Here is a 25,496-nt window from a genome sequence, read left to right on the forward strand (position 1 = left end):
TTTGAAACATTTTTTCTAGCAGGACCGATCCCAACCTACGAATTTGTCCACCCTACATTTTCACCAGAGAGATAAAGTGCACCTTCAAGTAGCTTCCCACGTCTAATTGACTGAACCTTGTCAGTTTGCTACACTGCTGATTCTGAAGTATCCGAGGGCAAGAAGATCCGATGTCTGGTCCGAAGTTCAGAGTTTCTAGATGAAGAGTGTAGTGTAACTGTTGGTAAATTTCGGTAATCGGACACCGGTGAATTGTCTCACGGTAACGAGAGTGAGAAAAGAACATCACGGGCCAGTTGGTTCGTATGGAAGTGGAAAAATATACACACAAAGAGCGCAAAAGGAAGCCTTCAAGATTCCACCCTGCCGGAGGCGGCGACGGCGGCAGTGGCGGCAAGGTGAAGCCCATAGTGACGAAGTGCAGAGGGAGAAACAAATGAAGGAATTCCAAAAATCTTCCTTTCGTTCTCTCGTGATATAGAGTTTCGAGAACCGTTTTCTGCTAGGTACGTCGTTGTCGTCGTTTGATCTAAGCCGCTGCTAAATGGAGCGCTCCTCCGACCGCCGTGGCCTAGAATCGCGGGGGAATTCAGGTGTGGAAAGAGCGAGCGTGGTTCAACGGCATCTTCCGGCATCACGAACGAAACAAAACATCAGCCAGTGGAGCCTCCTCGCAGGAAAGGAGGGCAAAATTAAATAAATGATATAAGATTGCGTATATTTTAATTCGGCTCTTTTATCCAACATTTCTTTGTTAAAATTCCGGGGATGCTTCCCCCCGACTCGGCTCACGTTGCTGCTGCTGCTAGACTGGATCTGGAACTGGAAACGGAGCAAGCTCGCGCATTTTTTCCCTCTCCTGAGTCGTGTACCTTGACTAGGCGAGGAATTTGCACTGAGCTATCTACCCATCCCAAGCCCGACTCGCTACAACGATATCGAATGGAATAATGAAGAGCTCGTGTCCTTGTTGGCCTTTCCCGCGGGATCCTGCCGTGTTGGAGTGGGTTGAAATTAATTCGCCACGTCCCTTCACAAAATTACATTAACTCTATTGACAGACCTTGTCGCGCTAAAGATAATTTTGACAGAGCTTAAATCTATTGACAGATTGACAGCAACCAAAGTTGGTACGGCACAAAAACAACATTTTGTGCTTGTGGCCACTCGAAGAAGTTCATTCGTTTCTGCCTACCTTCGCCTTCCATCTTCCAAAAATGATCTATATAAAAATATCGAGATAAATAAAAATACACGCTCACACACAGCTATATACAAACAGCAACGGAGTACATCTGAATTCCTTAGGAAATACCTCAAGTCGTTCGGTTTGCGTTGGTTCGTTTTCACCAATGGCGGCTTGGCGGCACCGTTTCTTCAGTATAGACCTAAGCTATGGCGACGGAAGCGGGGAAAAGGGGCACGACGTAAAAAATTTCCTCTTCGTCTTCTTCTTCTAGGAAAACCACGGTCCACGACCACGCTGGCGGGGCGTTTATTGCTTTTGCTTCTTGGAACTGAATGATGTGGAGGAAAAACTCGCCTCAACAGGCATCAGCGGAGCAGGGAAAAACAATAATAGAAATGATCTGTCAACTGACACCGCAGCAGCGTAGGGAGGTGTACTCACGTGGTAGGCCATGAGTGGACGACGCTTGAAGATCTAAAACAATCGACTCGATTATCTCAGATTGCCGCCGATTCTGCAAGAACGAATCCCAAACCGATCTTTATTAAATTTCACACTCTCTCAAACGTCGTTTAGTTCCACATGTGGGTGCGGGAAAACGGGATGGGAAACGAAACGACATGAAAGAACTTTTACCCAAACACGACAGACGGAGACCATGATCAGAATGAGACAGAGCACAGTTTAAAATTATATAGTCAACTTTTAAGAGTTTTGCACTCGGGAGGAATGGACGGGAGGTTCGGATGTTGCAGGCTAACAACAGTAGCATCATCCTCTTCACAGCTAGGAAACACGGAGAGGAAAAGTTTCAAAGTTTTCCAATCTAACCCCACATCGGCCCGTGCCAGTTCCCTCAACCCATGCTGGAAAAAGCTGTTCAACTCACTGCTGAGTGGGTTGATTTTTTCTTCGACACTTTAGCTTTTCCGGTTTGGTCAGTTGCCTAGGAGCTGGCGTCCAGGAGATCCAAAATCAATTTAGTGTACGATAAGGGGTGTGCAATTTACATGACAATTTGTAGTTTGCTGTCCCGGAGAAAATTTTGAATGGTGAATTACATTCAGAAAATAAATATAAAATTGCACTGTCACAATGTCATCACAATGTTGCCGAATTCCATTTTGATTTTTTTTCTAATGAAATATGTTCTATAGTAACAATGTGGGAACCTTAATAAATCACCTAAGGTATTCCTAAAATGGTTCCCTGGTTGAACTTGCCGGAGAAAAAAAAATCTAGCACTCAATTTGACCAGCAACATCCCGACTGATCAAATCACTGAGATAAATTGCTACCAGCAAGCGACATCGACCGTGAACAAACTAGCAAATCATCAACATCATCATCATCATCATCGAGACTAGAATGAATACCCGAAAAATCACCAGCCGGAAAATCGATGAGCAGACCCGACAGAAATCCTTGTCCTCCACTTACCTCGGAACATTCTATCTATCCTCTCATATTCTGCCGGGACAGCCGGCAGGTCGACGAAAGCTCTGTGAGCGGATAATAAAGCTTTTCAAATTTATAATCTACCACTTATCCTTTTGCCTTTTGCTCTCATAACTATTACTGCTGCTGCCTTTGGATTTCTTGCTCTCGCTTCTTTTCAAGAAAATATACGATTGATGCTACCGGGGGATGTGGACCGAAGGAAATGTTCGGCATTGCAAAGGCCATTGTGTAATGCGAAGAAGGGTTGTTTTTTCTTTCATCGCGCTGCTTTTCACTCCTCAAGCGAGTCCGGTCTTGGCCAAGCAAAAGGAAAAGAGCAATCGTTCGTTTTATTTTTTTCCTTTTCAACCCCTTCTAAGAAGTTTGTCGTTTTTGGGTTGTCGTGAACTGTCCGATGTTGGAAGATCAAGGATGGGTTCGTGTTGGATGAGCTGGTTGGCTGCGATATTTCATAAAGATAGAAGTGGCAGAGTTTGGTAGGCAGACAGAAGTTGATCGATAGTTAAATTCGCTGAACTACCAAGCGTCTCCATGGTTTGCAAGTTGAATTGAAGTTTTTGGTGGCCGTTGACTAAACTGGTTTGGTTGGTCGTTTTGGAGGATTGTGTGAGGGTTCGATTCGACATTGGATAGTCATAACTTACCCTAAGTTTTCTGAGATGCAGAAGTTAAATATTTTTTTGAGTTACAGAATCATGAAAATAATTTGAAGTCCTCTAGGTCGAACCCTACAGAGCCGAATCGTCGCATTTCGGAAAGTAAAAGATACGTTATAGTTATTAAACCACTTTTTTATAGAAATTTTAAGTCTGATTAAAAAAATTTGAGATCCAGGAAACGAAATATGTTTAAGAAGATTAATAGAATTACTAAAGTGGAGGATTTTGAAAATTTTCTATGATCCTATATTTTCAAAAGAAATCATGAGTTTGAGACTCGAAAACTGACAAGGCTATTTTACTCGCACGAACCTACAGGAAATTGTTTCAAGAGAATTGATGCACTAATCAAATATCAGAGTTCGTAGGATCACTTGGAAAACTAATAAACGTAGTGTTAAGTGAGAAATAAATTAAGGTTTTATTTTACGTGTTCGTAGTTCAACAACAAGACAAGAGTGAGCTCACAGTACCGATTGCAAAACCAATAGTGTGAAAACAGTATTGGAAATTACATTTCTCTTGATGACTCCGATGGAGGGATAGGATCATCATTCAATTTCAACAATAATTTCAATGATAACAAGACTAATTATAAGGGTATTCTGGAGTACGCTCCTAGCGAAATCAGTAAAATATTTCTAAGAACTCTGAGGATAATTTCAAGGTAATTTGAAAGGAATTGGCTTTGTGAGGAAACTTTCAGGCTCATTAATTGTTCAGGGTCCGGTAATTGAAGTGCTACATTGATACAAATAGATCAATTGATCAAAACAAAAACATTTTATTTCAAATTAATTCAGTGTCACTTGAAAACAAATAGCTTTTTTGAATTTTCATTGGTCAAGTTCAACTTGTTAACCACTCGCCGCAGACGATCGAAGAACGCAGGTGCTCTTATGGTATTTTATCCCTGGGTGCCGCCAGATGTCGCTTCAGGACTTCCACACCTTCATGTTTTTTAGAGCAGACTTCGGCTTCCAACGTACTCCAGATAGCGAAGTCTATAGGGTTCAGGTCCTGCGAACTTGAAATGAACCCTGGAAAATGTTCCGCAATCCAGAGTTGAGTTTTCCTCGCTTTGTGAGCTGGCGCCGAGTCCTGTTGGAATACCCAATCCCTGGAACCAAAATGACGACGCACCCACGGTTCGATTGCGTTCGGTAGAACTAAAGCCCGATTCAAAGTAAATTTGGACGCATTCAAGTGATCATAACTCAAGAATTAAACAACATACACGGTTAATCAAAACGTCAAACAAAAGGGTATTTATTCAGCTTTCAACCGATATATAGCAAGTTATTACATTTCACCGTTTCGAACGAACTGTACACAAGTACGATGTCATCATGATCTGCACAGTCGCTGGTGACACTGTATCGGCGAACTTATTCCACTTTAAACGCATTTGTTGTGCATTTGTCATTTCTTTACCGCATCCTCGAAGTTTTAGCTTGACAATTGCCCAATATTTTTCGATCGGTCTGAACTCAGGGCAATTCGGAGGATTAATCTCTTTGGGGACGAAATTAACATTGTTTGCCTCATACCATTCTAGTACCTCCTTAGAGTAGTGGCAGTTGGCTAGATCCGGCCAAAACATAACGTTGGTCTTGTGTTGCCGAATGAAGGGTAAAATCCGCTTTTTCAGACACTATTTAATGTAAACCTTTAACGTCATTGAGTGAGATGTGATGAAAACCTTGCCTTGTAGATTCCTTGCCAAATCATTAGTTTCCGAGCAAACTAGCCAAGTAAAATTTTCGTCCGGGGATTTGTTTATAACCCATTTTGACATATGTTTCGTCATCGATTAAAATACAGCCATCAAATGTCGTCAAAACTCGTTCGTATAGTAATCGTGCTCGCTTTTTGGCCACTAAACTTTGTTTCAGGGAGCGATTCGGATGTTTACTGGCACAAAAAGACTTACATCCTTCGCTTGAAAGGATGTTACGCACGGTGGAAAAGTTGGAATCGTATTTCATTCCCAAATCACGTATGGAGACACCTGGGTTGCTTTTCACGTACCTCAACACCTTTCTCCTCAGCTCTTTGTCCCTAGTTCCTAGTACTCTATCCACACTCAGAGTATCCTTGTAACGTTTGATTACAAGACTCACCGTTGACTTTGGGAATTTTAACACTTTTGCTATTTTTGAGGCAAACCACGAAGGGTTCTCTAGATGTTTGTGCACAATTAATTTTCTTTTCTCAAGTTCCATGATCCGTAATTTTGGGATGCGTCGATAAATCGAGAAAAACTTTTCACCAATTTCTTCGTCAATGAAACATCAACAAATGCCTGTCAAACGTTTTTGGTTCCAACCAATTTATGTGTATTAAACCGTGCGTCCAGATTTACTTTGAATCGAGTTTTAGTTGTCGATATGTATTTTGGTTGATCTTCACTCCTTCAGGGACAAAAACCAGCGGAGTCCGGCCATCACGGGTGATTCTGGCCCAAACCATCACCGATGCTGGTTTATGTCACCTAGTGGCCATCAGCACGTCAGCATGGGTTCGTGATCTTTCTGGCAACCCAACTCTGTCGTTCTGCTTATTCACGAATTGCTGTACGGTGAATAGTTTCTCGTCGGTAAACACGATATTCTCCAACCTCTTCAGCATTGCCTTCGCTCTTTTTACCCGTTCTTGTTTCTGCCTCACCGAAAGGTCTTGAACCTTCTGGATTTTGTAGGGCTTGGTCTGAAGTTTATCTTTCAGGATCCGATGGAGACTTCGATCCGGTACGTTGAGATCCTCCGCCAATTTAGTGGCACTACTTAGAGGATTTCTCTTAAGGCGCCTCTTGACGATCTTCGCCATGGCAGGTGAACTCCTGCACACACGTAAATCGGACAGCTCATGCCCTTCTGTCGTTTTCCAGCTCGAAACAAGGCAACAATGTTCGAGATCCATTTTTCCGGATAACACTCGATTACAAAAGTAACACATACATCCACTAACAGCCAAGACACAATGTTAACAAAGCGACGAGGGGTCGTCCAATACAGTTTCATGTGCAACGTAATAATGACTGTTGAAGCAATGTAGCAGTTCAATTGCCTGATCATAATTCCGGATATTCATAGGACCTTTTTCAGGCCACTTGGTTGCAGAATCGAGATGGTGATGGTATATTTTCTCTATGCTCATGATTCTTTGCAAATTAGAAAAAAATCGCGCAGCTCTAGGACTACTTTTAAGAATTGACCATTTTCCCGGTGAATCCAGATATCCATAAAAGTATTTAATGGCTACTAAGGGTTCTTCACGTTTTCTAAAAAATCACGGATCTCTAGGTCTACTTTTAAGAATTGACTATTTTCCCGGTGATTCCGGATATCCAGAGGACCGTATTCTGGCCACTCAGTAGCAGAATCGATATGTTGATGTCATATTTCCTTTATGCTAATGATTATATATAAGTTAGAAAAAAAATCGTGGATCTCTAGGTCTACCTTCAGGATTTGACTATTTTCCCGGTGATTCCGGATATTCAGAGGACCGTTTTCTGGCCTCCTGGTTGCAAAATCGATATGGTGATGGTATATTTCCTTTATGCTAATGATTATATGTAAGTTAGAAAAATTCGCTGATCTCTACGTCTACCTTCATGATTTGACTATTTTCCCGGTGAATCCGAATTTACACAGAGCCAACTTTCTCGGGTTTTATCGTTACGATTGGCCACCCACAACTCCAATCGGTTCCTTATCTGTTTCGTTTGAAAGTAGATAGTCATACCTTTTAAGTAGTGGCTCAATCTTAAGATGTGGTAACCAAATTGCCGAGAACCAGTCATGCCAACATGAATCAACACGCATTTTGATCGGGACTTTTCCGGATTTTTTCCGTTCCGGCTGGCGGACATGTGGTTGGGAATTAGGTTTCTATCTATTAAAAATAAAATTAAATATCCATATCTTTCGATTGGTGGCTGAATCATAATGATGGATCATCGCTTTTCTGAGAACCAGCCATGTCAACTATGAATCGGCACGCATTTTGCAGCCTTGGTACGTTGAGAAAGTTTCGATGACTTGGGATTAGGTCAGTTGCAACTTCCTTAATTAATTCAACCGTTGTTTCTTTGTGTGCTCGATCCATTTCACAGCGTGGAAGAACTGTTGAACCCCGGTTAGTGGTGGCTCCTGTTGCTGCGTCTTTCGATAACATATTGAGGGTGCAATTGAAAATAGAACCAAAATCGACCGCGTTACGAAAAGTAGTCAGGTTTTGACCACTTGTAACTCTGTCAATAGCGGATGGACTTTAATTCTAAACAAACCAATCGATTGGAAATCTTTCTACAAATCTGTTAAAATGAACACTATTTATCAATTTTCAATAGGTCACTATTGAAAATTACACAAATTTTCAACTGTTGAAATTGTGATCAAAATTATCACCGATTGCCTGCAAAAAGCGCTTTCCCTAACACAGATTTAAAAATCGAATTCCATCCGGTTCATATTCCATATTCAATTACCGTATGTGGTGAGCAGCAGCAGTGCCTTCGGGGGGTGGCGTTGAACATTGTTTTCCAGTACAAACGAAAGGCTGCCCGCAAGCAGCGAGCTGCAGCCCACATGAGCATCTATTCACCGAAGAAGAAGAAAGAAGCCGCACTACTACTGATCGGATTCAGTAGCTCTTTGTGAGTCGCTGTGGGCCATCTATGCCAAGCGCGTCACCCTCGTTCCAAACAACAGCGTCCAAGCGTTTCCATTATGATAAAAAGTGGTTTCCCTAACACAGTCGCCGAATATTGATACCGAGCACGTGTCTTGGATACAACATCTTACTTCGACAACAAAACGTATCGAACGAGACACGACACACAAAATCGAACGAGCGGAATCAAACCGTATCAAACAAAGTAAAGCAAAAGTAAAAAAACGCAGAGAGCAACGAAAACACTACCGCACTCATTGGTCTACCGAACTGAACTGTGGTCCAATTTCATTGTTCAGGTTGAATTGTGATAAGAAATCCCTGGTTTATGATAGTTGCAAAAGAATTATAAGAAGAATTTTCAAGTTATTGGCAGCAAGGGGAGATTACTTAAATAAGGCAGAAGATAACGCCTAGGAAATATAGTAGTAGTTGTGAGTAGAATTCCAAGATGTTTCTGACTAAAAACGTTTAAAAAAAAAAAAAAGAAAAACAGTTTCATCATGATTTTTAAGATAATGCAAAGGGAGTTATTCTGAGATAATTCTAAAGATATTCCGATGTGTATTCCAAAGAGATTCTGATTTCAAAAAATTCTTAGAAAAAACTCCAAAGCCCTCTAGATAAGAATTCCTCCCACCTCCCACATCGTAAACTTCACGTGTGGAGTAACAAAACACTTTGATTGAATGTAATTAACTCAAGGCGGGAGTAACCGTCAACAGTGCTGATGATGGTACAACACGCAACACCACCCTACTGCTTTTAACTGAGATGACCACGTTGGTCATGACGAGAAAAGCAAAACAATTATTGGATAAAAAAGAAGAGTGTACCCCATTAGGCATAAATACGTTAGGCATACGGATGTTAGGCATACGGACGTTAGGCATAAATACCTTGCTGCTGTGCAACTCTAGAAATCTGTTTCGAGCATGGTAAACAATGCTTAAATTAGGCTAAGCGTTGAATAAAAGATGATACAAGTTATACAAACATAGTTTATTTAATAAGCGTAGTTTGGAATCCATTATTTATCATATCATAAGTGACGTACTTCGATCCAAGACTAGTAGCAATAGCGGTTAACCAATGTGGCAATGAAAACTCAGCATAGTTTTGAACTATATCTTGAAATGAATCGCATCTAGAAATAAAAAATCACACATTTGTTGTAATATATTCTTACAAACATATTGTAATCCTCAAAGAACGACTCATGAAATAAAGAATGGTGAATTCTGTGATTTTTCATTCAATAACAAAAAAAAAACAGCTAAGGTTGAATAAAAGATAATGCCAAAGAACAGCTCATGAAATGAAGAATGGTGAATTCTGTGGTTTTTCATTCAATAACAAAAAACATACCTGTTGCTTCCAGAATTTCCTACCATACTTCTGGATATAAAGAATCTTGTTTTGTTGTCATCAGAATGAATACTAGTGGAACCGTCTGCTGATATGAGGGAGAGATACTTCCATGAACAGTGACGATTTTCCGAAACAAAACAGGTACTGTGGCAAACGTACCACCTTCAACCCAATACTTTGCCTGTCCAAGACGTCGCAAGTTTTCATGAGTCCCAAAAATTAAGGCTCTTTCATTATTGTCACCGATTTCAGCAATCAGACCATTCCCCATTATCATCCTCTGGAATTCATCGGGTAGATTATGCCTAACGTTCATTATGCCTGTCGTACATTATGCCTAACGTTCGTATGCCTAACGACCGTATGCCTAACAACCGTATGCCTAACGTCGTGTACCCAAAGAAGAATTGCACCATCTCATCGGCTGGAAATGCTTTCGGCAGCGTGGGGCTTTAGCTAGTGATAACTATTCCACAGCTATTTAGAACTATTCCACAGCCGCAGACAGTCTATGAGCAAGTTAAACGTGCACTATTTTGCCTGTGGATTTGAGGATCCTCTCATCCACACGAGTAAGAGTTAGGTAGAGATGAACCAACCTCTGGCTGAAAGTCTCGCTAATAAAGATAACCTAACCTAACCTCTAGCAAAACTATCAATCTGTCCTCTTCAGAACTTTCTCTAACTAATAAATTATCGCACTAAAACTTCATGTATATTTAAGTATAAGCATTTCCTCCCATCTCTGAAAATCGTAAACTTCACGGACGAAGTAACAACACACTTTGATTGGATGTTGATGTTCGGATTTATTCTTGGAGTTTCCACTGATCAATTAATTTTTTTTCAGATAACATGACATTCAAGTAGTTGTTGAATTTACTCTTTGAAACTTGTGTACACCATTAGCCACATTATCTTCAAAGATTATGGGATACAACCTAACTTTCCAAATGTAACCAAAGTCAAACATTCTGAAATTCAGGAAAAAATGGACCTTGCAGTAAAATGTCATAGCCCATTTCATGATCATGATTTAGAAAATTGTTTGAACTAAGACTATGTAAAATTTTAGCTTCTGGTACATGGCAAAATCTTCACGACCTTAGATGGCTCCCGCGACTTCACCAATTTGTCATGTTTCCAAGACATAGCAATTGCAAGTTCTGGAACTTGGTAAACTTTTTAGCCTTCCGAGACATGGACGTGTAGACCATAGACACATTTTAAAGATTCCGATACATCACCTAAGTTTCCTCATTCCAAGATTCCGAAACATAGTCATGCTTCCAAACTTTCTGGATGTAGCTAAATAATTATTGTCAAAATTATGGGACTAGGAAAAAAATAAACGTTGGAATACAAATGAGCCTATTTTTGAAAATGGTTTGAACTAAGGCTATGAAAAATGTTTAGCTTCTGGTACATGGCAAAACATTCATGGCCTAGGATGAAAACTTCACGACCGATTTGTCATGTTTCCAAGACATACACGCTGAGAAATAACTATTTTTGTACGAGACGTAAATTCATGTTTGACGTAAATCATGGAAGGTAAACATGTCATGTTAAATTAAGTGAATTCAAAACATACGTATCTTGACGTAAAGTGAGTATGATTGAATTGAATGTCTCGTTTCTTCCAACTGATTCTTATGTCTTAAAGGCCAGCTTGCATGCGCTGTCTCAGGGCACCGAAATTTACATTACTTTTTCATTCATTGGTAATTTTTTTAAGCTTCCGGGAATTGGACAAATTTTCACGCTTTCGAAACTAAAGAAAATCCTCAAGGGACACGGGAATAGATAAAGCCTTGTAAATTGAAATAATATTCATTACAGTTTTTGGGAAAGCAATAAGCTTTGTACTTGGAAATTCCTCTTTTTGAAATGGTTTCAGGATGTGTACGGAATTTTGGAATGTAAACTCTCAAATATTCATTATGGTCATGGCTTATGATTGACAGCACTTTTGCTAAGAGTAAAATTCTTAGCTATATTTTTTCCAAACTCCATTTAAATTTCAGCATAACAAAGCTTATTCTAATGATTTCGTGCATTTATAATTGTGCAATTTAACTCTATTCATAAATTGAAGTCGGCACATTGCAGCCCAATTCGATTCGTGTCAGAATGTTTAATTGATTCTTTTCAGCCTACTTCTATTTCTCCTTGACGGCGAACCAGCCTCAGTTATAGGAGCCTGCTTCGTGTTCATATCTCTTTCGTATTCTTCGTTTAGGAACGAAAAAATACCACGTTGAGTGACGATGGCTGAGGAACAGGCCAAGTGGTTCATATTCGTGCAAAGTGCGGTAGCACGACGCCGTTTAATTTATGGATACGATTACCTATTATTTTATGATTATTTAATATTATTACCACCCCCGTTCCTCGGATGCCCCCCTCTCCCCCCTTCGGTACACACAGACGCGCGCTTTCAGTATTCATGAATAGCATTCTTCGTCTTTATCCATCTTATTCGGCTCATCGTACTCGTCTTCTCTCCACTCAGAGTCGTGTATAATCGTCATCATCATCGTCGTCGTCGTCGTCGTCGTCGTCACACAATGAGGCATTATTTAATTAATTTCCTTGTCTCATTTTTCTTCCTTTCCCCCTTTTTCTTTTTGTTGGAATAATTTTTTTTTTCGTTAAATGAGCGAGTATGAGTGCTCAGCGGAAGACGTCACGAATTTTTGGGTAAGCCTGCTCGGATGCATAATGCCTTCTGGACATTCCTTTGTGTGTTACTAAACTGTCAAAAAAGGGAGCGAACCAGGGTGGAAAGGGTGGATGGTGTGCGCGGTTATGGAAAATATGACAGCTTCGGATAAAGGAAGGCGGATGGACGAGAGAATCCGGGGGAGAACAGGCAGGCGAGATAAATTTATTGGCCAGTAAATTCGAAGTATTTGCGCTAATAAATCATCCCAGAGAGGCCGCATAGAAACCACAAACCACCACCGACCGCGCGACCGGGCTGCTTCGATGATTATGCTCCTCAAGCGAAAGGCGTCGGTCGGAGGTGGGGGGCGAACGACTGGAATTAGTTACATACCACCCACCGCAGCGGCGTCCCGGTTGCCACAGAATTTGAAGTGTGATACAATGAATTGGTGTAATTTTAGTCCCTTCTCGGTCATAATCCGGATCGTTTAGCGTCCGTAAGGTGGGTTATTATTCTTCTCGATATCGTGAAGGAATGACATTTCCGAACCGGGAAGGTCCTCTGCCAGTGTGACATTTTGGACTGACATCGTTTGAAATCATCCCCACTCCAACATGGCGGATCGCACAGAGAGGAGGTGTAAACAAACAGACTCCTCCCCTTTTTTGCATGCTTTTTTTTTCTTCATTCGGTCGCTAAATGCTGTTACTTTCAATTACGAAAACGTTCGTCCGTCGCCGTCGCGTTGCTACACACGAAAAATCGTGTGGAATTTATGAAAGGACAATAACAGGAGTGCAACAACAACTAAAAAAATAATATGCCATGCACAACAACAAAACCCCACAAAACTGATGAACTTTAGTCGAGGAGCCTCGGAGACGGAAACGTGACTCTATTCGAGCAATGCGGGAGTTCGGAGAACGGCGGGAAAAACTACATCACCTCGGGAATGTCTCCGCGCCGCGCTATGAACTGAACACGAACGCGATGTGACGGAATCATGCCATATGACGCGTTGCGTTTTGTAGCAGCAGCAGCAGCAGTAGTAGGCTACGAACGCGTAACATCTCAAGGGCTGCTCCGGTTGGGGAATGCCGAAACCGCATTCCAGTTGCCTTAAGCTCCACGCTGTTGAACCGTCAGCTTCGCTTCGGACTTGGTTACTGTGCTGATCTGGAATGGATGGTCTGATGGTTGTCAAGTGAGTCGGACTTCTGCGACGACCAAAGGTAGAGTTGACTGCGAGCGGTTCACTGCCGACCGTAATTCATGTTGGCGTTTTTCCAGGACTTGATACTACAGGGTGATTCGGAATAACTGTCACTTTTAAAAATGGTCATAACGATTGAACGCTCGCATGATTTTTTGATATCAGTATATTCCAGATATACACATATATAATCTTCAACTTAGCATATTTTAATCCAAATATTTCTCCTTTTAAATATCTTTAGTTACCAGCAATTTGGCTGGTAATTAAAGGTAAAGGGAGGGAAAAATTAAGCACAGCTGGGAAATTCCTAAGACATCATTTTTTTTTTTTTCGAAAAGTTCAGAGCCGTTTGATTGATTAAAAAACTGCAGGAAATTGACAGGTGCTCCAAGAACAATGTCCAGAAAACTTCAAAGAATTTGGGAGTGTCATGAACATCTGGAAAATTACGAGATCTTTAATGAAGTTCCGAGAATTTCAGGAAAATTGTGAAAGTGCTATGGTTTCATTAAGGGGATTGATCGCGTACGTTGTGATTTGATAAATAAAAGACTATAATGATTTCGACCGTCCTGCCATGGCAGAGGCAGATTATACTGTGTTATATTTATTGTATTCGTAATTCAGAGACAGCACATTACAGATAAACAGTAAGAACAAGTGGTGGTATTGTTAAGGTTGATATAATGTACTTAGGGTCAAGGCGGTAAATGTCGCTTGCACGAACAGGGATGTTAAACATAGTAGTAACCTATATAAAATAAAATCCTGGATATTCTAGAATGAATTCCTAATTAAATAGGTTGATTTTTTCGGTTTTTCCAATATTTTTTAGAATAATCAAAACGCAGTTTTTCTCGGGTCTTTAAGCTTCTCCCATCAGAAAAATTGCGGGAATCATAGTTTTCAGAATTTTATGATAATTCTGAGAATTTCAAGGAATTTCTGATAATATCAGGATAGCTGTGAGAACTTCAAGAACGTCCGGAACTACGGGATAGTTTTAAGATCCTTAATGTTAGGTTCCGATGGTCTCAGTTCCACGAATAAGAGGAAAATTACGGGAACGTCAGGAATGTTCTGAGAGCTTCAAATATATTTCGAGAATTTTAAGACAGTTAAAATTAAAAAAAAATGTGAGAAATTTCAAGAAGTTAAAAAAATTGGTTTTCTGGGAACCTCAGGGAGGTTAAAAGAACTAATTTTAAAGTTTCTGAAACTTCACAGAAGCGCCAAAAAAATCAAGGAACTGCAAAAAACGTCGAGATGTTAAGAGACTTTTGATTTTTGGGTAGTTCCAGAAACATCAGAATAGTGAGATCTTCAGGATAGATTAAAGAACTTCAGAGTGGTCCATATATTTTTTAAAGAACTTTAAAGAAGAAGTGAAGAATGAAAATAAATACTTGTATTTCGGGAAAATTTCAAGAACAGACTGCGCGTAAAATCTCAGAACTTCTATAACATTTTAGTCACTTCAGGACTGTCGCGGCCAAAAGCTACTTTCTTCTCCGGTTAGGGAGAGTCTTTCGCCTACTAGGTCAGACACTGTTTTTTGATTCTAGGAGCTACTTTTTTCTCCGGTTAAGGAGAGAAGTTTTCACTTCTAGGTCAAGAGTTCTTCTAGGAGCTACTTTTTTCTCCTGTTAAGGAAAGAAGTTTTCGCTTCTAGGCCGAAAGTTCTTTCGGATTCAAAAAATGAGGAATCTGGAGTAACCTACGAACTTTTAACATACGAAGTTTTATTTTTCCATTCTGTACAAGGTGATCTTAAATTTATGTGTTACATTAGCGATCTATAATTATGTAAAATCATTTCCTGTCAGTATAGAATTTTCCATGTCCCTATCAATACCGAACTTTAAGCTAATTTCTGCTAGTTATAATTGAATTTCTTCGCGGGCTTAAAAAGGGCTAATCTATGTTTTCGAGTCCTTATATACTATGTCCTTTTCGGAACCAGGATTTCTCAATATGCTCATAAATTTATTGCTTTTTGGAACTCAGATCCGATATGGCTCTACAAATAAGAATTCGAACATTTGTAACGTTTAACATTAGATTATTATCCTTTATGAAGGATGAACAAAGAGGGAAAACTAATCTTAATCTACATGCGCATATATGGCGTGTTTATCCTACTCGAGCGCATATGCATCCTTAGTGAATAGTGCAGTCGGATTAGCTGTCGTTGTTTTGCCCTACTTTTCATTTCTTTTCCTTGGCCTTGGTATCGACATAAGCTAAGACTTATGCAACTATGCGGGTTGGCATTTAGACTTGATCCTAAATTAATTGCCTCGCGGTAACAAGGACCTTTTATGAAGTTCTAAGATCGTCAAGGAAGTCAAGATAACTTCAAAGAAGTCCATAGAACTTGAGGGTCTTTATAGAAATTCCATGAACCTCTAACAAGCTACCCAGACAACCAGAATGCACGTATATTCAAAGTTGTTTTCGTGATATACAAACATATATGCAAACAAACAATTCGTATAAAATGCAAATAAATGGCTTATACGTACAAAAGTGGAGGCCATATACGTGCAAGTTTTAATTTAATTTTAAACGAGTTGATTCAACATCATATACGATTTAATTTGTAATAACAAATTCATTTTGAAAAGTCTTACGATGTAATCCGATTTAATTTGTGATACAGTACGACGGAAAAATGAGTCATCGCATATAGGTCAGAAATTTGCATCCTATACGATTTAACTTAAACATAATGCGAGGTATGTCATTCTTTTATACGATTTTGACTTAAACCGTAGCCATTTACGATACTGTGTGTACATTGTTATACGACTTCTGGTTGTCTGGGTAGCTCTTGACATCTTCAGAAAAGCTCAGAGATCTTAAGGGCAGTCCCTAAACTTCAGGAAAGTCCAGACTTGGAGAAGTTTAACGATCTGTAATTGATAATTTGTATAAATTCAGAATAGAATTTTGAGAAACTTTACTCCAAAGAAGTCCTGTGAAATTTAGAAATCTTCAAAAATATTTTGGAAACATATCAGAAGTCGAGAAGTTTTCAGCAAAAATCTTCAGGTGTAGAACTTTATGAACACTGCATGAACTTCCCGGTGGCTCCAAGAACATCAGACAAGATTAGAGAACCTCAGCGTAGGTAACTAAAATTAACGTAACCAGAAACTCAGGGTATTTCCAAAAACCTGATTAAATTTTTCATATCTTCAGATAAGTCCTGAGAACTTTAGAGAAGTTTTTAGATTTTAAGACACTTTCATTATGTCCGGAATGTTCAAAGTATTTGATGGATGATCAGGAATCTTCAATTAATTGCTTGAACGTTGTCATGGAGCAACGAAAACTACAGGTAAGTCCAGAGCTTCCATGACCTTCAGTTTCTTAAACTTTAAGAAAATTTTGGAACTTCTGAATAGATCAATTAACTTTTGCGGGAATTTTTTAATTGTTCCGAGAAATTCAGAGCAGTCGTGAGAAATGTATTGGAGTTTATATATCTATAGGGCAGTGCAAATAACTTCATATATGCATCGAAAACCTCTGAAAAGTCTAGAATTTTAAATATCTTGGCCAATTATTAATTATATTTGGGTTTCAAGCTCAAATTATGGGAGAATGACCAGGACCTGATTTGCAATCGATTGAGTAGATTGGAATGAAACATTTATTACGGGACACACACACTCACACATTTTCCGATCTCATCAAACTAGTCAATTGGAATATGGCACTTGACCCTCCGGGTGATATTATAGCCTTTTGTAACATCTAGGTGTACGGAAATGGCAAAAACGTATTGAAATTCAAAATTCTTTTAGCATCGAAAGCTGAGATGAGCTTCGTTTTAAGATTATGAATTTTGTAATGTGTACATTATTTAGTTAACATCGGTGCATTTGATCACTGAAGTTTTGAATTATTGTTTTAATATAGGGGAAATGGCTCTAATGTTGGCCTATGGATCGCTAAAAATCTGCTATTTTATCTAGATGAACGGCTCATTGGGACAGTACTAATGAACATTTTTGGTCGCTATTGAAAATTTAGTCGATTGCTGAATTTATGTATGGGCCCAAATTAGGGGCATTAAGGCCGACATTACACCAATTTCCCCTATAAAACATTTTATGTATTCTTATGCAAACTAAAATTACACTAGTAGTGGTTATAACGAGATCGACCACGTGCTTTGGTCATGCACCCGCCATTGCGTTGCTAGATCCGAGATATCCGCATCCCTCAGGGCCCGAGGAAAACAACCCTTGCGCTTGGTTAGAGTCATATTGGCGAGCCGAGATGTCGACTATTGGAATTTAATTTATGTGTTTTTTAAAACGGATAGATCCGAGGATTTAGTAGTTAGTGTCATCTTGTGTTCTTTCAAGTTGTTAGCTGCCATCGGTGTACCCCCATGTCTGTCTTTTTCATCAGTACGTCGTTTAGTTTCAAGAGCACATTGCTCTCCAAACCTTGTGTTCTCAATCCCTATCCTGCCATCCATTTGTTACAATTTGTTACCCCTAGCCTCGAGATAGCCGTGAGTAATCGGGCCCCACTTTACTAACGTTAGTTTTAAGTAATTTCGTAATCTAAACAATGAATATCGGCTCCGCAAAGCTACCGTAAATGAGCCTGGAAAAATAAACGCATCATAAAAAAATTAAACTTGAATAAAATAATTAGATGTGTCATTGATCAAACATTAAATTGGTCAAATAAACCCCGTTATATTCCCGAAAGGACAAGGTTTCGAACTCCTATCATCAACATGTTATGCTTTGTAACTACGTTGTTCTGCAGGTGAGACATTCAGGATACTTCGATATTCTTCTTCTTCTTTCCGAATAAGTTTTTTTTGGTCCTCTCTCTATTAAAAACCGTTTCACTGGCAGGGTCATTTATCTGAATTATTGATTCAAATCCAATTTGTTTTGCTGATATCTATCATTTGGTGCATGCACCGTTCTTTTGATCCCAAGACTCGGTCACTTAAACTCCTTAAAAATCAATTTACCCTAAACCGAATTGCTGTCAGTACCTTTCCGAAGCAGGCAACAAGAACAACAACAACACCACCAACAAAACACGATTCACACAGAAGAATGAACAAGCGTAACCAAGAGGAAAAAGCCTGGCTTCTTACTGCGCTTGATGATGACACCGGAAAATCTGAGTTTAACCTCTCCGCCTGACACCCATCCCTGGAAAATTTCACCCACATCTATCATTTCCATTTTACTCGTCAGCACAGGACGAGGGAGAGAAAGAGAAAGAGAGCGAATGAAAGCGAACTAAAGTCAAACCTTATTGTCATTGTCTGTTTGTTAAACGTTCGTCCTTTCCTGTCCTCCCTTCCTTCTCCCTGCGCTGTGCAGCTACAAACCTTATCAGCCCGATATTACCCATTCAGACTGCTGTCGAGAGAAGCTCTCCTATTGTTTGCCAGAAGGAGAAAATTCAATTAGGATTTTCCACGCCGCTCTCGTGTGATTTTGCATCCCTTTCACTCCGCCGCACAAAACGGAACGAGCGGGATGCGAAAATTGGAAAAACCAATAAACATCAACACCATCCCCAACCCTCCACCAACCGGCCGCCGGAAAGGGTTCTGGTTCCGTGTGAAAGTGATGACAGATCCTTTCACTCTCTCACCGCTTGTAATACATGCTCAGAGAGAGAGAGCGTGCCTAAACTCTCACGGAGATTATCGCCAGGTGGCAGTGTGTTAGTAGCGACAGGCACACACAAAAAAGGGCTCCTAAACAGCAACAAGTTGGCAATTTGTAGTGCTGCTCTGTCCCACCAATGATCCCTCCTAATCCACCTTCAGTTAAGCACTACCAAAGGGACCATTTCCGGAGAGGAAAACAAATTGACGACCCAGCTTCGTTGGAGCGATGACGACGACGACGACGACCATTAAGGAGCAGTGTATTTTGCCCCTGTCCGTATGCAATTATGTACCATCCGCGCCCAACGGGGCTGCAATCTGCATGGTAATTGCAATTTTGGGAAATTATTATTTTTTATCAAGAAACATAAGCTTGTATTTAATCGACCGTATCGTTTGGGTGAGTTCAAATGGACAGAAACAAAGACCGAATCAGGTTCCCAGCAAATTGACTTCCGTTCTTCATTCTCTGGGTACGATTTTGCAATAACCCCGACTCATGCACGGTAGTACGGGCGGGGGACGCCCCATGGATGGATGGATGGATGGATGGATGGTCCGAAACTCCTTGCGGCTATATACATAACAAACGAATCAATCAATTTTATTGATTTTTCCCTCCGTCCCTTATTATTGTTATTATTATTATTTTCCCGGTCGTTCCCGGTCCGCTTCTGTTGCTCTGCTCGCTCACCCGATAGATACACCCCGCTCAGCTCAGTAGGTACATGATGTTTTTAGCAATAATGTCGATTCCTGGACACAACTCTCCTGGTCCTCCCCACTTCTCGGTTTCCCCTGTTCGCTCCCTGGGAAAATCTTGACTTTGTCAATACAGGCACACATACAAAAACAGCACATACAATACCAGGAGGAGAAGGAGGGGGGGGGGAGACCTTTCTTCGACAGGCGGACAGTGACTATACACTAGAAGACTCGGTGCCAACTCGAGCCAAAGTCAATCGTTTGTCGCCGTTTTGCAGTCTTTCCCTTCTTCTTCTTCTTATTTGTCCGAGCTCCAGTCGACCGTTCCTTATTTGTTCCGATAAATCTATTTTTGATTGTGACATTAATTGAATGATACGCGAAGAGGATGGGAGGGAGTTTTCCGCAAGGGGAAGGAGCAGGCGATTTGGATACTGCTAGTTAATCGATGCGATGGTTGTTTCGTTGGGGCTTCCCTTAGCTCAGTCGGTAAAGGCGCAGCTACGAAGCAAGACCATGCTGGAGGTGGCTGGGTTCGATTCCCGGTCCGCTCTAAGAATTTTTCGGGTTGGAAAATTTCTCGACTTCCCTGGGTTTCTAAAGTATGATTGTATTTGCAACACCATTACACTAATGCGAAAATGGTACAAGCAGGGACAGCTCTCAATTATTAACTGTGGGAGTGCGTCTAGAACACTAAGTTGAGAGCACGCAATAAGCTAATATGCGATAAGCAATACGCTTGAAATGCGAAAAAGAAGAAGAAGTTTTGTGATGTTCTGTAACTCAATGGTCGATGGTCCCTTGAATATCAAGTAAGGTAGAATTGACGTTATTTTTTAATTACTTAGCCTATCAAAAAAAAAAGAAGAAGGTCGTACGTTGGAGCGATTGACCACTCATATTTTAATTTATTTTTTTACGTAGGACTACGTCTGTGATTTCTATATGGGGGTACACTTTGTGAAAACCGAAAATGGAACATGTAACCAAATTATGAAAGATTTTGAATGTTAATAACTGAGCTGCCCCTGGACCAATTTCAAAATTTTTATCACCAATCGATCAGAAATATTTCTACGCATCTGTTAAGTTTAAGACCTAATAATTTTTCAAAATGTTCTTATTAAAAATTACACGAATGTGCAATTGTTGCTATGATAATTAGAATTATCACCGATTGCCTGTGAAAAGCGATTTCCCTAACACAGATTTCAAAGTTGAATACCATCCGGTCTCATCAAACGGTGTTTTTTCAATCACCACGTGGTGAGTGGTGGTGTTCTCCAGTACATAACAAAATAACAAGCCTTTTTTTTCTTTCTTTATTTGAGAGATTTTTAGCCATAGGTTAGTTCATCTCTGAAGCAGCAAGCTGCAGCCCCCATGAGCATTCATAGAAGGAGCAAAAAGCCGCACCGCTATTGATCGGAATCAGTAGCTCTTCGTTAGTCGCTGTGGGCCATCTATGTCAAGCGCGTCATACTAAAGAGTATAATCACAGAGAACCCCGCTCAAATTCCTATCCATACACAAAACACAAGCTGCTACTGCAGTTAACAAATAAGATTTATTATATAAGACCATAAGAGGACTACGTGACCATTGCGCACAACCCCATAGGGTCGCTTGTAGTTTTTATTTTTTGAAAAGGTGTGCAATTTTATTTTAGTGAGTGTTTCTTTCTTTTACAAAGCCCAATTAATTCTCTACAACTTCTTTTCGGACACAATTTTGTTACAATTAGCGGTTTTCGTGTTATGATTTTTTGAAAAATACATATGAGAACAAATATTGCTCTATTATCATTGAAAACAAATTTCCGAAGTAGGTATAATAATCTTGAAAAGTTTTCTAAATTCTGGATCTGAATTTGTTGTGTCCAGGATCTTGGAAAGCTTATCTTAGGATATCTATGACTTTTTTTTTCAGAATTTGCACAATTCTCCTAGAATAATTTTGGGTTTTTTCTTCTTCTCATGATCTCTAAGACAAGGAACAAGGAATTTCCTCCAGAAGAATAATTAAATTCTCTTCGATTCAATTTATCAATAATCTTCAAAAATTCGCATGCTCTTTTTCTTACCTTACCAATCTGGCTAAGGCCTTGTTGTCCTCTGCTGTCCGAAGAAGTCGTCTCCCATAAGATAACCACATAGTTACATCTCGTTTGCATAGCCCTAGCTGACGTTGATACCAAGGCCAAGAATATGAAATGAAAAGTAGGGCAAAACGAGCGAGAGCTCGTTTTACATAATCTAACTGCAATATTTACTTAGAAATATTTCTGCGTTCAAGTGGGATAAACACGGCCACGCATGGCATGCTTGCGCATCTAGGTTAAGTTTAGCTTTCCCTCTCTGTTTATCCTTAACGAAGGATATAATTATAATGTTTAAACGTTACAAATGTCACATTCTTATTTGTAGAGCCATATCAGATCTGAGTTACAAAAATAAATAAACTTACAAGATATCTGAGAAATCCCAGATCTGAGAGGGCATAGTATATAAACAACACAAATTTACCCTTTCAAGGGCGATCGGAATCCTAGCTAATAAGAATAGGCAAAATTAGGTTAAAGTTTGGTATTGAAAGGGATATGTTAAACCCTGGACAAATCATGTAAAAGTTGTTATAATCAGTTATAAGTTGCTTATGCAACACGTAGTCGTAAGAGAACTTTGTATAATTTTGTTGAATAAAATTAAGTTTCGTAGGTTACTCCAGATTCTTCTCTTTTTGAATCCGAAAGAACTTTCGGCCTAGAAGTGAAAACTTCTCTCCTTAACCGGAGAAAAAAGTAGCTCCTAGAATCAAGAAACAGTGTCTTACCTAGTAAGCGAAAGACTCTCCCTAAAGCTGGGTTTAGACTAGGCAAGTCAAATGATCAACTCAGTTGAATTCAATTGGCTTGAAAAGTTGAGTTTGGTTCAACTTTTTTCAATTCAAGTGAGTTGATCAAGTCAGTTGAATGGCATGGTTTACACGTTCAATTCGTGTTCAAGTCAGTTGAATTCAACTGACTTGATCAATTGACTTGCACTGTCTAAACCCAGCTTAACCGGAGAAGAAAGTAGCTTTTGGCGGCGATACTACTCGATCCATGGCCACACTTCGCCAGCCTCACAGGTCGCCTTCTAGTTGGTCGATCCAACTTGCCCGCTGCGTGCCTCTTCTTCTTGTTCTTGTTGGGCCGTAGCCGTAGAGGCCGTAGAGCATCTTGCAGACAGTCAACTTCGTGCGGTGGCGAATTTTATTCGACCGCAGCGTCCTCCGGAGTCCAAAGCAGGCACGATTCCCTACCATAATGCGTCTTTGAATTTCTCTGCTGGTGTCGTTTTCGGCGGTCACCAGTGAGCCAAAATACACGAACTCATCGACCACCTCGATTTCGTCACCGTCAATCTGAACTCGGGGTGGGGGGCTAACATTGTCTTCCCTAGAACCTCTTCCTTTCATGTATTTTGTCTTTGATGCGTTGATGGCAAGTCCAATCCGCCTAGCTTCAGCCTTCAGTCTGATGTAAGTTTCCGCCATCTGTAACCATTATGCGCATTTTGCAAGCGAAGCGGCAACACTGCCACTCCGACAACCAAAACGCAAACTTTGCGACTCCCATCAGCTGCGATCGCCACCAGCTCTCGGATTGGATAATAATATCCGGTCAGAAAAAGTAATCGCTTGCTAGCAGTCGGCCGCACGTTAGAACGTGTTTCGTTTTGTGCGTCGAAAATATCGGACCGTAGCACAGGAAAATTCCGAACACCCACTAGATTCAACATCCGAGACCAATCGACGAGAGCCAACAGTGGAACTACGCCAATCTAGCCACTGCAAGGAGCTCACCACGAGGGTAGCAAACTGTAAGGCCTCGGTACGACGCACTGACGGCGAAAACAATCGTTGGGCGTAAGCGAGAATTCCAGATTCACCACTAGAAACAGGAATCGTGGATGGCATCCCTCATCTCGTCGAGGATCTCCGACGCACGAAAAGGTAAAAAGATTTACAAATTCCAAAAGATCTCGTCTAATACGATGGCATTGCAGCTCAATTCGCCATCACTCGCTGACGCTAACGATATCACGAGATCACCTATACATATCCGGAAATCCGTACTCGTGCATAACCTGCCATAGCTGATCTCGATCGATTGTGTCGTATACGGATTTGAAATCGATGAACAAATGATGTTTGGGCACGTTGTATTCGCGGTATTTCTGCAGAACCTGCTGAATCGCGAAAATTTGGTCCGTGGTAGCGTGGGCACCCATGAATCCCGACTGGTATTGCCCCTCGTACTCTCTTGCAAATGATGACAGGCGGCGGCATAGAATTTGGAAGAGTACCTTGTAGGTGGCGCTCAGTAGTGTTATCGCACGGTAGATGCTGCAATTCAACTTGTCGCCCTTTTTGTACTTTGGGCATACGACACCTTCCATCCACTCCTCCGCCAATATCTCCTCCTTCCAAATCTTGGCAATTACCCTGTGCAGTGCTCTAGTCAGTGCTTCACCACCGTATTTTAATAGCTCACTTGATAGTTGATCTACACCAGTTGCTTTGTTGTTTTTCAGCGGACCGATCTCCTCCTCAACTTCTTGAAGATCAGAGGCCGGTAGCCTGTCGTCTTCTGCGCGTGCTCCAAGGTCTGTTACCGTGCCACCTTCGTTTTCTGCTGCATCACCGTTGAGGTGCTCGTCATAGTACTGCTTCCACCACTCGATCACCTCACACTCGTTCGTGAGAAGGTTACCGTCCAAGTCCTTTCACACGTAGCCTTTGCGCGAACTATTGCATGCTCTTCTTCATAATTCTATTTAATTTTCATTGGAATATTGCTCACTTCAGAACAACCTAAAAAGAACTTTACTTCTCCTCAGAGTGCTCTTGATGTCAACAGAATTGCCTAGCAAAAATATTTTGAAATTCTCTCCAGAATTCTCTTGAAAGTTGCCCAGGCATTTTTCTCGGCATTATCTATGTAATCTGCAAAATTATCTTGGAATTCTCATCAGACATCAGAAATTCTCCTTAGTTCTTTACGTGTTTCCCGAATAACTTTTCTCCTCTCCTAAGTTCGCCCTTATAATCAATTCAGCCTAATGATTGATGAATGATGACTGCCGCTTTTGCTTACGGAATAGAAGATCGTTAGCGGCATCGGTGGTGTAGTGGTAAGCGCCACCGGGATGTTCTGAGGCATAACATCTCTGATCACGCTTTCCTTCGCAAGGGAAGTAAAGCCGTTGGTCCCCGGTTAATGAGTTGATAGGTAGGGCCCAGATGTGGGAGCTCAGCACGGAAAACAAGATCGACGAAAAACAAATCAAGGAAAAAATGTTGATTGGAAATCCATAACAAACCCTTCTCAAGAGCAGTTGATAGTTGTCGTCGTTGGTGAGGTCGTCGCCGGGACCGCAATTTAGTAACAGCAATTTGAACGGGAACTTGGTCGTAACTGTTTTGTGATATAAGGTGCTCAGTGTGTTTGCCAATTTTGTTTAATGAGCAGAAAATTATGGGTTCAACCTCATGTTCCTTCACATTATAGGGTATTAATGTAAATTAGATTTATTCTCAATATGAGATAAAGCGTATTGAAATTCGGTCGGTGGAACGAGTACGTAAATAATATTCGATTTTTAGGAAAGACGTGTTGATCGGAAATCTATCACATATCCTTATCAAGAGCTATTGTTATCGTCGTCGGTGAGGTCACCGCCAGGATCGAGTTTAAAAGGAGCTTGGTCGTAATTGTTTTGTGGAATAAGGAGCTCAGTGGCCTTATCGTGACCGATTTTCCTTACTGAGCAGAAAATCATTCCCAAGCTCCTTCACATATTAGAGCTATACTTTAAATCGGCTTTCTTTCA

The 25,496-nt window shown here is 40.6% G+C and overlaps 1 protein-coding gene and 1 pseudogene across 3 annotated transcripts in view; one reads left to right on the top strand and one right to left on the bottom strand.

Moving 5' to 3' along the window:
• scalloped (TEA domain transcription factor 1 homolog scalloped) overlaps positions 1-25,496 on the top strand; it is a 303,834-nt gene that overhangs the window by 58,126 nt on the left and 220,212 nt on the right. The window lies entirely within an intron of this gene.
• LOC135697202 (uncharacterized) lies at positions 5,671-6,332 on the bottom strand (annotated as a pseudogene).

This window comes from Ochlerotatus camptorhynchus, unplaced genomic scaffold (genome assembly GCF_037179485.1).
Source record: "Ochlerotatus camptorhynchus isolate MF236.1 unplaced genomic scaffold, CSIRO-AGI_Acam_v1.1 ptg000067l, whole genome shotgun sequence".
In the NCBI taxonomy this organism is placed as follows: Eukaryota; Metazoa; Arthropoda; class Insecta; order Diptera; family Culicidae; genus Ochlerotatus; species Ochlerotatus camptorhynchus.